The 13,215-nt window shown below is 40.7% G+C and overlaps 1 long non-coding RNA gene across 2 annotated transcripts in view; it reads right to left on the bottom strand.

The window, feature by feature from the left end:
• Window positions 1-13,215, bottom strand: part of LOC121948786 (uncharacterized) — a 39,844-nt gene that overhangs the window by 16,097 nt on the left and 10,532 nt on the right. The gene's annotated exons all lie outside the window — the stretch shown is intronic.

Raw genomic sequence — 13,215 nt, 5'->3', positions numbered from 1 at the left:
TGTGTGTGTGTGTGCGTGCGTGCCCGGGGTCTTCAAAAGCAGGAAACTCCCCTGCCAGAGAGTTGGGGCGTCTGTAAAAAATTTTAAAAAAAGAAAAAAAAAAAGGGACCCGTCTCTAAATAAGGGAAAGGAGGCAGGGACACAAGCAGCGGCCCCCCCACACTGAAAACACACACAGCGGCCACAGCAGAGGGGTCTTTATGACTTCCAGCCTCACTGGCAGCACTTCACTCTCCACCCACACACACACACACACACACACACACACTTTATGTGCGTCTTGTTTCTGCGGTTTCGTAGATTTCAGCAGAGGTGTGGACTCACGAGTCACATGACTTGGACTCGAGTCAAAAGTGAAATGACTTTAGACTCGACCCACAGATCCTTAAAAACTCTTAAAATTCAATGAATTTATTAAACCAAGAAGAATTGTCTCGATTTATGCTGAAAACGTGGGACGATGGCAATGAAAGGAGGAATAACTCAAATGTTATCAAGAACTTACAAGAAAGTACAGAATTTACCCAAAATAAGTAGGCTAATAAAACTTAAATACATAAAAACAAATTATAATCATTTTGGAACATAATATGTAGTTTAACATAATGCATAATGCACATAATGTGATATTTATAAATATAGATTTTCCCTAGTTTTTTAAAAAACAGATTTCTAAATCTACTAATTTCTTGCATTTTGTGGAACATTTCATGTCACGTGGATTTATAAAAAAATCTAATTTGCACGTGATTTCAAAGGTTTAAATACTTATAAAAGGCGTCTACAAACAGCACAAGAAAAGCGATATGCTCCAGGTTTCGAAGGGTTAATTGGTATTTAATCGTCTTCAGTCTTAAAAATACTCAGACATTGCAAACTGGTGCGTTGTAAAATCTGAAAATAATTGGTATCATCATATTTCTATATATTTTTATATTAAATTTTCCACCGTGCACAAAAGTCACCAGAGAGGTCATGTTTATGTTACATGAAATATTTCACCTGAAACTGTGATTTCTTTTTTATTCAGCTTTGATTGTTATAATATTTGTCTTAAATTTCGTTTTGTTAAAAATGAAGCGCTCAGTTCGCCACATGCTCTCCTGTCAGATTAACGTGAAAAGAAATAAGATCTTAAAAAACTAAAAAACTTGAACTTTTACTTGCTTTAAGCTGTAGGGACCCTGAAAAAACTCAGAGTTTAGGACTTGGGACTTTGGAGCAAAGATTTAAGACTTGTAACGCTTCCCATGGTGCTAAAATCAAGAAATTTAATAATAATAATAATAATAATAATAATAATAATAATAATAATAATAATAATAATAATAATGATAAACTTAATTTGTATAGCACCTTTCATACAAGAAATGCACCCTGCATGTAAAACTAAAATAAGATCAGAGCATAATACATAGACTATACCTTCAAATGGATAAAATCCACATGATAATACTAGTAAAGGTGAGATATAAATGAATGCACAGAATGCATAACACCAAATGGAAAACAAAATAAATGAAATAAATCCCACTGACATTATTAACACAAATAAGCATAAAAATAGCTTAAATAAAATGCATAAAAGTAAGAAAAATACAACATCTTGTGCAGCAGCCAAGTGAGAGCTGCTTAAAGGCGAAATTAAAAGGTTCGTCTTCAGTTTCCTTCACGAACACTTTTGTGAACAGATGTGTGATGAAAATGTTGTGCTGTGATTCTGTGATGACAGAAAGTACCAGAGTTTACAAGAGCAGACAGTCAATAAACGGGCGAGTCACCCCGCGGTGACCACAGCTGCTAAAAAGAAAGTACCGGAGTGTACCGACAGTGATGACACGGTCAGCCTCGTTACTGTCCGCTGACCCCGAACCAGGAGCTCCTCCTCACCTCCCATCCTGACCCCGCGCCGCCCCCCCGCTCCCCGCCTCACCGCCCTGTTCTCACCTACATCCTGCTATTTTACCCCACTTCTCTCTGCCACGCCATCGCTGCCAACCACACCTATCAACAGTCGGCTCCTGCTCCACCCGGCCCCGCCTCTTCCCTCCTCCCCCTCCTCCTCCCTCGTGGTGTTTGGGGCGAGGGTGGGCTGGCGTTTTTCAATGGGAGTCTCAAACTTCAGGAATAGTTGGTTTGTTACTCACAGGACGCCGTGTGACTCATCAAAAGCCATGCTGCACCCATGCTACGCTCCCGCTACACACATTGTGGTACGCACACGCACACACTCACATTTTTAGTGGAGCGGGAGAGCCGCCTTTGTCCGCCTCCATTCATAACTATTTAAGTAACCTCGGTGAGTCATGTAGCGAGGCGGGGTTAAGTAATATTTGACCTATATAGGCACGTCTCTCGTCTGCATTGTCACCCCGAAGAACAATCTGCGAGGTCAGACGTTCACAACCGTTTCAGACCGGAAGCAGCTTATGACCCGGAGCGTCATAGTGGGACTGATCGGGCCCCAGTGGGAGGGGGCCCCGAGCAAAATAAGCAAATAAAAAAAAAAATTACATTCACTTGTCCTCAAATCCAGTCAATTTAAGATTTTAACCCTTTGAAACCCGGGCAAACTGGCCTGATTTCTTTTAAAAACATGGGACGAGCACAAAAGAACCAAAACCCTAAAACAAATAAAGAAACAAACAACAAATGGTGAAGAAAAACAAACACAAACAAACAAAAAATAACACGGGAATAAAAATAAAAAATGGCTTAAAAATTATAATCATTCTGCAAAATTTTTTTTATTTTATATATTTTATTTTTTTATTTTTTATTTTAATTATGATTATTAGAAATATTTTTCCTTTAAGAAAATGTTTTTTAAATTCCAAAATTACTGACTTGTAACCCATGTTTATTTTTAAAGGAAATCAAACCTATTTGCTGAGTTCAGAGGTTTTTATGCTTGTAAAAGGCGTCTGTGCAGCACAAGCGAAGTGACGGCACTCCAGGTTTCAGAGTGTGAAGGCAGCCCGCAAAAATATAAAAAAAATAAATAAATAAAACCAATGTTTTCTTTTAGTTCTCCAGAGTCCCCTCTAACCCCTGATGCAGTGTGCCGATGCTTTAGAAACATTTTCTCAAAAAGAGTGCATCGACTTAATTTTCATGTCAAGAAAGGGAAAAATATAAGAAAAATGGACAAGAAAATGGACTTATTTCAAGAAAATAAAAAAGGTGGGAGGGGCAGCACAAAGGCATATCTCTGGGCCCCAGACTTTGGTGCTGCGGCCCTGCTTGTGACACACTGATTTTGTGTGTCTGTGAGTTGTGAGAAGTTTAAGAAGCGAGGAATTTATTAGAGATAAAACTATCCTGTATTTCACAAGAAATTTTCTCTTTAAAAGTCAAGAAAATGAATCAGAATTTTCTTCCCGCCTCAGAAATGATGTCATGGCCTCTGACGCCAAGTTGAGAACTTCTGGCTTAAATCACCTCCGCCGCATCTTTACAGCCGCCGACCTGTACGTGTGCGTCTCTGCTGGGTGTCAGTGTGGACGCGGAGCGAGTGGGTGTGGGTGAATCAGCGCCTGTCGTGTGGCGACCCGGTGAATGGCTCTCTGCGTGTTTCTCATTGTGCTCAGTGTGTGCCGCTGAGCCCCGGCAGCAGGCCGGGCTCAAGCCGTGCGATGACTCAGGGTCGGAGCGGGTAAATGACTCCAGACCTGCAGACGGACCTCAGCGTTAACCTGCGGGAGGTTTATAGAGGAGCACCGTCCTCTGCTGCGGCTGCTTTCTCCTCCCGTTTGCTGCTCTGAACATCTTATTCTATTTCAGCTCGACCTGTTTTTTTTTGCCTGCCAGATGCAGCAATATCACAGATTATTCCAGATTTTTTTTTTTTGTTATTCAGCTGCTCTGCAAGCCAAGGACAATGAGTCATCGGGAAATCATTTTTTAAAATATTTTTCTTAACAAGGGGCTAATTTCACGTTAGAATGAAAATAGTGCAGCGGAACGACCTCAACAAATTACTCATCTAAGAGCATTTAACCAGAAAATAATTTAGAGTACAAAAATCATCATGATAGGAAAAATTTAATTGACAGTGAACCTCAGTGATACTCAGTTTACAGCAAACCAGCCGAATCTGGCCCCTGATAGAGTGAACCGTTTCCCGAGTAATAGAAATAAAAGTGATTCCCGCTGTGAGTTGTTTTTCTACTTTTAATATACAAAAAGTGCCAGAGTGCATAAAACAGCAACAAAATAGAGTTTGTTTGTCAAAAAGTGCCAGTGGAGGATCCCCCACACCCCCGACAGAGGTCCTAGCTTAGGCGTCTAATGGCCTAAAATCTGAGGAATGTCCTAAAATCCTGGAAACGTCCCAAAATCCAAGAAATGTCCCAAAATCCAAGAAATGTCCCAAGATCCTTGAAATGTCCTAAAATCCTGGAAATGTTCTAATATCCTAGAAATGCCTAAAATCCGAGAAACATCCTTAAATCCTCCAAATGTCCTAAAATACTAGAAACGTCCTAAAACACTAGATGTGTTCTACAATCCTAGAAATGTACCAAAATCCTGGAAACATCCCCAAATCCAAGAAATACCCTAAAATATCACAAATGTCCTGAAGTCCTCGAAACTTTCTGAAATTCTAGAAACGCTCCTAAATCCTAGAAATGTCCTAAAATCACAGAGACATCCAAACATCCTAGAAACGCCCTAAATTCTAAGAAATGTCCTGAAATCTTAGAAAAGTGCAAAAATCTCAGAAATATTTAAAAAATCCTAAAATCCTGCTGCTGCGAATGGCCCCTGGCCTCCTGTCATTTTGCAAAAGTGGCCCCCAAGAAAAGCAGGTTGAGTTTCTCCGTTTTCCGTATTTGTTGTGTATTTTGAATAATTGAGCGAATGAGTTTTTGGCTCTCAAACTGTTGAATGTTAAATATATCAAACACGATCTCTGTATGTCAGGATGGGACTCGTGATCGGTTCAGGTGTGATCGAGGACGGTTCAGTTTGTGCGTTTGCCGTTGAGATTTAAGAGCTGCCGTGTTCACATCGTGAGCTGCAGTTTGACATTAAAAGTCTCCGGTTAAGTTTGTCTTCCTGAGTAAAGTTTGACAGTAACCGACAGCTTTGCCATTTTAGAAAGTGACTCAGTCTATTGTGGGCACAAACGGAGCACCGCCTGCTCGCTTTCTCTGGGTGGATACAAGGGCGGAGAAGTGTTTCAACACACACGCACGAGGCAGGCGGGGGCCTTTCCTCCGTGTACACACACACACACACACACACACACACACACACACAATGGAGATTGCGGTGGAAAGGAAGCTGGGGATTCCTGAGATTCCTGTGGACAAAAAGGTGTGAACTCGGGCAGCCGAGCAGCCTGGGAATTCTGCAGGGTCGGCTTGAGAGGCAGTTTAATGGCTGACCAGAGCGGCGAGTGACGGAGAGAGAGAGATAAAGAGGAGGCGCGGAGATAAAGTCAAAGAATTCAAACGACAGGAAAGAGAGACGCAAAAAAAGAGCCGCGGCGGCTGCGTGTTTTAGATAAAAGTATTGACTCTAAAATCTGCTGATGAGTCACTAAATAATGTGAGTTATTGCAAATATTCAAATAATTATGCAGAAAAAGAAAAGAAAAACAAGAGTGAATTACACTTTGAAAAGAAAATATTAAAAACGTTACTGTCCAGGCTGCTTTAAACTTAATTTGAGAAGACACATCGAATCACAAAACGACCTCAAAATTCAAGTCTGCTCTTATTTCGTTAAATAACGGCGCTTAAGTTAATCTGGTGTCAGATTGTTTTTGCGGTGGTATGATTGGCTGGTTGTTGGTGTCAGTTTATAATGGATCACACTTTTTGCGGCAGTATGATACGCCGCCAGTCAGCTAGATGGCACCCGTTGCGGCAGTATGATACTCTGCTGGTCGGCGGCAGTAACAATTAACAGTAACAGTAACAATTTTGTTTTGTCGATGACATCAGAGGGGACCCCGGCCTGTCCAGCTGTCCTCAGCAGACTGACTAACAGCAAACATTTACTGAATAAAAATATTTTTCACGTCAGATCCAGGATTATTCAACTTCTTAAGTGTCCTAATTTACGTAAAATACGCTTAAAAATGACATAAATCTTTGGTATACCTGCACAGAAATATACCGTATATAATATTTGTTGGTCTTATTTCTACTGTGTGGTATCTATTGTGTTTCATGCTGTAACGTGACGCGTGTGGGCGACTTTAGCTCAGAGGTAGAGCGGGTCGTTCACCAAGCGTAAGGCTGGTGGTTCGATCTCCGGCTCCTCCAGTCAACGTGTCACGGTGTCCTCGGACAAACTGCTGAACCCCAAATTGCTCCTGATGGCTGTTTAATCAGTGTGTAAATGTTTAAAAAACCGAGTAGCAGGCTGCACCTTGTACGGTCGCCTCGGCAACCAGTGTGTGAATGTGTGAGTGTGACTTGTAGTGTGAAAGTACTTTGAGTGGTCAAACCCATTTTTTATAAATATTTGTAAGCCTTTACATACTAGTTTGTACATCGTAATGTAGCATAAGGCACGTTTGTGTGTTTTATAATGCTATACATTTACATTCTTTACAAACTCAACATATCAAACATATTTTACATTTTTGAATTTTGCACACTGGTGTGAAATTGAAGCATAATGCACATACTTGTATTTTATGTTTTTTACTAATGCACATCATTTATTTTATTTGTGTATTTTTATTTTATCTTTATCTTTACTTTTTTTTTGATACCTCTTATTTCTGCCTCTATAATTCTCGATGCTTTGGCAGCAGAGCGACTGCAGGAATCAGTTTCCTCCTGGGCATTAGTGCAGTATTTCTACTTATTAATTCATTGATTTTACTCTCCTGCCAGCTGTGGGAGGAGAGAAATCTGCAGCGATATGTGAATAAGTTAAAACCACATGTGCAGTTGGATATTTGTGTTATTTCAACAGCTTTCTGTGCAGATTATGTTCAAATTAAAGCAACAGAAAGAGACTCTGTAAAAAACTGTAAAAAATGCGAGCGGTCGACAACTGAAATGTTTTGCAGAGACATGAATTTAACCCTTAGGGCCGGCTTTGATATTACACACACTCATACAAAAAAATCAAGCTTTAAAAATACTATACATTAATATGATGTTTTACTTTCATTTAGATGATTTTTTTTCTCAAAAATTTTCAGAATTTTAAATCTTTTGTTATGATGCTGTTTTTAGATGAAAAAAAAAACCCAAAAAGGAAGTTCCAAGATTAAACAAAAATAAATAATCTTGCCAAACTTTATGTCGTATGCATGAACACAGCAGCCAAAATTAATCAAAATAACTAAGAATGAAAAGAATGTAAAATGCGTCAAACAGTCCCTAAAACTTTTAAAGCTACTTCTTGAGAAATTTTTTTTAATTTAAATTTTTCTTTAAATTTTTATTATCATGCTTATGTTTTATTTCATGTTTTAAACTTTACTTTACTTTACTTATTTAAATTGTCTTTGCAGATTAAACCAAGCAACAGAAACGGCAGAAAAAATGTGGCAGGGCGACAACTGAAACCTTTTGCAGAAATTGAAAACATTGTGCTGCTCTTAAATTTCTGTTGAGGACTCATAAATCAGGCTTCAGAGAGACGGGAAACAGTGTCATTTAGCTTTATGAGTTGTTTAAATTGTCTCAGCTTTTGGACTTTCGATTGCGTTTTTTAGACGATGGGGGAGACAGTGACAGAGGCGAGGAGACAGAGAGAAAAGCAGTGATGATACGTTGCTACAGTGGGTTTCCATGGTAATCTCACAGAGCAGTAAAATGCAGAAATGGCAGATTTTCCACCCGTGAAGTGAATAAATTGTCTTCCTGAACGGGAGAATAAAATCCAAGAGAAAAACGGGTATTTCTGTCAGAGGTGATTAGCACGTGGCTCCTCAGTGTCAGCCATATTTCATGCATCCAATTCATACACCAAATAATGGCCGCACATCTGAGGCGTGTGCGTCACGCATGGTCAAAGGTGTTGATGGGACGTTTCTGGACAGCTGTGCTCCGATATCTCCACAGACAGTTTTATACATTTAACCCCTTAACACCTGCATCGATATCACTTCACTTGTGGCGCATTCAGACGCCGTTTACCGCCGTTTAAACCTCTGAAACAATACATAACATAACATACAGGCATTTGTCAGAAGATTAGCTGGGGGGGATTATTAGATGTAATATACTGTGTATATATATTATGTCAGAGAGTATATTAAGAATTGTCTTCATTATGTATTTAAATTTATGTTGGAGAAAAAAGAAAATTTATATTGTTGTTATCACTTTCTTGAGGCCATTTTCTTTTTTTTTGTTTACTTTTTTGAAGTTTTGGGCTTTTGCCTTTATTATTTTAAGAACAGTTTAGGAGAATAAAGGGCAGAGAAAAGGGATGACATGCAGCACGCCCCTTTTCTTTCTCTCTTTTCTGTTTTAGTTTTTTAAAACTTATTTCCAGGCGTTCTCGTAATTTTCACTAATTTCTTGCTAAACTTTTGGCCAGTGTTTTTTTTAAGCAGTTTGTCTCCCTCTCCCCATGTTTTTGTAAGAAATCCATCTAATTTGCTCTGGATTCAAAGGGTTAAACTAAGCACACGTTACTTCTCACTGTGACAAACAAACAAACAACAAACGTTTTTAAAACTGCCCCACATTTTCCGAATCCAGCAAGCACAAAAAAGATCTTTCTATGTTGTCATTTCTATTCTTTTAGAATTTACATCCTCAGAGTAAATGTCAAATCATAAACTGAGCAATGACATTAATGTCATAACACACACACACACACACACACACACACACACACACACACACACACACACAAAATAAGCAGCATGGAGTCATACATGCACCTGTCTCCCCCAAGACTGAAACTCTCAGCCCGTGATGGACAAGAACAGACGTAACAGCGACGTCATTTCATTCACTAAAATGGCGCACACACATGCACACACACACACGCACACACACACACACACACACACACACACACACACACACACACACACACAAAGACCTCAGAAGAGAAACACATGCAAGCAACCAAGGACAGGAGATGGAAATATGGCAGTCAGACCCCCTTGCTCATGCTTGTGTGTGTGTGTGTGTGTGTGTGTGTGTGTGTGTGTGTGTGTGTGTGTGTGTGTGTGTGTGTGTGTGTGTGTGTGTGTGTGTGTGTGTGTGTGTGTGTGTGTGTGTGTGTTGCACACTGACTATATTAGGCCAGTCTGTTTCTAGCACAGGGAGACAGTGAGCACACAGATACAACTGTGATGTCATGGTCACGCTGGGGAGGCATGACTCCTCGTCTTATCTCTCTCCACTGCCCTGCTGCAACATGTGTGCCCTGTGTGTGTGTGTGTGTGTGTGCATGCGCATGTGCATGTGCATGTGCGTGCGTGCATGTGTCTGGTTACCCTGTGATAACCCTGGACTCTCAGTGACACGCGGGGAAACCTCAGCAGCAGCTCTGCTGACAGACGGGCACCTCTGAGAAACCTCCTCAGCGGACTGAGTTGTGATGTGTTTAGGTGATGCTTGAATTTTCCATTACTTACGCTGCCGTCTCTAATTACATCACACAGAAATACTTTTATTGTGACGCACTGGCCGACTAATAGGTTAAGCTATATAAAGTAATAGCTGTCATAACAGCGGCGTCAGTGCCAGCCAGAGTATTAAAGGATAATTCCGCTTCATTACAATCTTGATTTCATATTTTTATTGCAGATAATTCTTGTGTTTTTTGTCCTGTTGGGCGTCTTTTTTTTACGCATGTTAACACATTCCCTCTGAATCCTGGATCAAAACCAGTTTTCTTGTGCTGCATTCAGATAATGTTTGCTTGCTATTTAACCCTTGAAACCTAACCAAATGATCTGATTCCTTTTAAAAACACAAAGGAAAAGGAAATGAGCGACTTGGGAAGAAATCCCCATAAATTGCATGAAATTAGTAAAAGCTGACAAGAAAATGAAAATTAGATTAAAAAAGGGGAAAATAGTAATAATAACTTAATTTGAATAGTACTTATCTAAACGAAGTGCATAAGAATACATTAAGAAATGTACAGTTCAAATAAATAAAACAATATTAAGAGCTAAGATAAAAGTGTGCAGAGGGACATAAAACACAAAACTTCCATATTACAAATGTGCAAATCAGTCATTAAAATGAAAAGCTTTGATATGTCCAGAGAACATTATTTATAAACACATACCTAACATTATACCACAGAAAACAATGTATACACACATATATATATATATATATATATATATATATATATATGTGTGTGTTTTCAATATAAGGTTTTTTCTCTGATATTTCTTTTCTTTTCTTTTTTGTTCTTATTTTCAGGTTATTTTCCTGTAACTTTTTTTAAATCTTTATAATTTTTTAAAATAATTTTCTGCTAATTTTAGGCCCATGTCTTGTAAATTAAGTTGCTCATTGCTCATTTTTGAAATAAATCAAACTAATTTGCTCAAGTTTCAGAGGGTTAAAGGAATACTTCATAATCATCATGCATATATCAATTATTCAAATGATCAAAATCTGGTTGTTATTGCAAACTTTTATTTGCGAATGAACGTCACTGATGCGTACACGCGTGTGCATACGTGCGTGTGTTTGCTGCCTGACGGCGCTGTGACTCCTTTAAAGGAACCCTCCGGTGTGGCGCTCCACCCCGACATCCCTGCCCTGTGAGTCCTCCTCTGCGCTCCTCCTTTCCTCTCTGTCCTCCCCCTTTCCTCTTCCTCTTCCCTCGGAGGTGTCAGAGGAAAAACAACTCCAGTATGAGCCTCTCTCTCGTGGGCTATGTGAGGGCGATGACTCCGCCGCTGGCCCGCTCGCAGCATATAAGAGCTGCGAGCCGTGCCAAGCCGGTGAGGGGTCACCCTGTGGAGAATGTGTGTGTGTGTGTAATAAGACGCGGTGTGTGTGACCGTGTCACACATGAGCTCCCCCGCTGGCTGGTGGCGGTCTGAGCAGCAGCGACAGCAGACGCCCTCGCCCTGACGCTGCAGGGCGGAGAGGGCTTCTTGTAAAACATTCCACTCTCCCCCGCCGCTCTGACCAGCGTTTCCTGTTCTCACTTCCCCGTCCTTCCTTCTCCTCGCCTGCCTGCCTTTTTCGCCTGTCCCACCTCCGCCTCGCCTCCACACGCCACCCCTCCTCCAGCATTTCCCACCGCCCCATCATCGTCCGCTGCTCCGCACCCCTGGCTCCAGCCCCCCGCCCCACCTCACGCCCCAGACTGGTGGACTCCCTCTGCGTTTCCTGGAGAACCACCTTCCATTATCAGAGCGGCGGTCCCGGCCCCGAAGCACCTCCGCTGCTGCTGAGCTCACCGGGTCACCGTGGCCCTGAGCGCGACCTCGACCTCCGAGGATGAAATCTGCTGAGATGCAACTAAAAGCTTGCAATAAGAAAACAGATATTGGTCCTTCAGTTCAACTCGCTACTGACATGATGATGACCTCAGAGGAGGAGGCGGCTAAAGTTAGTGATGACCTGCTTCAACCTGCCTGAGGTCACGTTTAGACGAGAACGGCCGACTAATAACGGAAAAGTCTTTCTTTTGGGTTTTTAAAAAGATCTGCGTTTATAATAACATTGTGAAAATGAGCCTTGTGTGCAAGGATCCACAAAAAAACCCAAAACACTGTCGTATGCTCGCTAGGCCAGCAGTTGGTGGTGTAACTTTACGATGACAAACCAAAGAAGAACAACATGCTCGTACAAAAAGTGTGGCCGTGACGTCACGGTTCTCACAGGATCTGCAGTTTTCCAAAAAATGACACTCTGGAGCGTGGTTTCGAAAGTTTGCGTTTTCAGGCCCCCAAAACGCCGCCGGCGAGTGAACAAAAGGCAAACACAAGTTTAACATTTCATCTCAGAAAGTGTTTCAATCGACAGTTTTTTGTTTAAATTGTGACCTCAAATAATTTAGAAATAATAAACTTTTTTGATAATTAATACATCCAAGTTATTTTTTGCCACTGAAATGGAGATCTTTGGCTCAGAGTGTGAGGAAAAAAACCTGTGGTGTCTCCTGTTAATCTGATTAAGAGTTTGTTTTTTCGAAATACGAAAATGTCCAGTGTGACATCTTCAGTTTGTTCATTTTGTCTGAATAGTCTAAAACTCAAAGAGGAAGCAGCAAATTGTCAAAATTAACAGATAATGAAGAAAATTATTAGTTGCGGCGTGAGTCTAAATTCTGTTTCGCTCCAACAAAAGATTCCAGTTTTTACATGCTGAATATTTTCCTTGGAGGCGTTTGGCATGAAAATGGGCAAATTTCAAAATACAGGAGATATTTGCACCAAATATTAGCATTCAGAAGCTTCATTCCAACTTAGAAAACCTGCTCATAAGATGCAAGACGTTCATATGATCGCAGAGTAAAAATATCATCCTCTGCATACAGCAAGAGTCAAGTGAGCGCGTCCAGATGAGTTTCTGTCATTTCTTCTGCCGCCTTTAAACACCAGCTCACCTTGCTGAGAGTCAGAGAAATGATTTTTCAGATATTTGTGTAAATGAACTCTTTGATGAAAGCCACATTTCTGCAAGCGCAAGGCCACAGACGTGTTTACTAACCTGGCGCGATCGCCGCTGACGAACGCTCCCCATCACTTACGACTAACTGACTATACATATGCATGTTCATGCACAAGTGTGGAATGCGAGCATGTCGTTCACAGGAGATTAAATGGACATGCAGCCGTGGGGGGGTCTGTGTTCTCGGCTCCGTCTTTCAGGGAGCAGACAGAGTGAGAAGGAGCGAGCGGCTCCAGCAGATGGGGCTGGGGCTGATACGGCCATCTGTCTCAGAAGTGTAAGAAAATGAGGATTCGGGCTGAGCTGTGCTGTGCAGAGACTCGCCGTAATCATGTGCGAAGCCTGAAATATACAGCAAGGATCTAAAAAGCTGCAGAGCTGCCTGCAGCAAGTCACTTATTTTGTTTAACCCTTTGAAACCTAAGCAAATTGGCTTTTTTTGAAAACATGAGAGCAAGATGAGACCCGAGGTATAAAGTTAAAAGAAAATTACTTTAAAATAATAGAGGACAAATGTAATAAATGTGGATATAAATTATTTTAAATATATATCTATAGTTAGTTTGTTTCCCAGAAATTTTCCTTTTAAAAAATATTGTATTGATAATTTTCTTTCTCTTTCTTTATT

Source organism: Plectropomus leopardus, chromosome 10 (assembly GCF_026936395.1).
Source record: "Plectropomus leopardus strain MGB_pleo_1.0 chromosome 10, ASM2693639v1, whole genome shotgun sequence".
NCBI classification, from domain to species: Eukaryota; Metazoa; Chordata; class Actinopteri; order Perciformes; family Serranidae; genus Plectropomus; species Plectropomus leopardus.
This window is presented reverse-complemented; position numbering and strand designations above follow the sequence as displayed.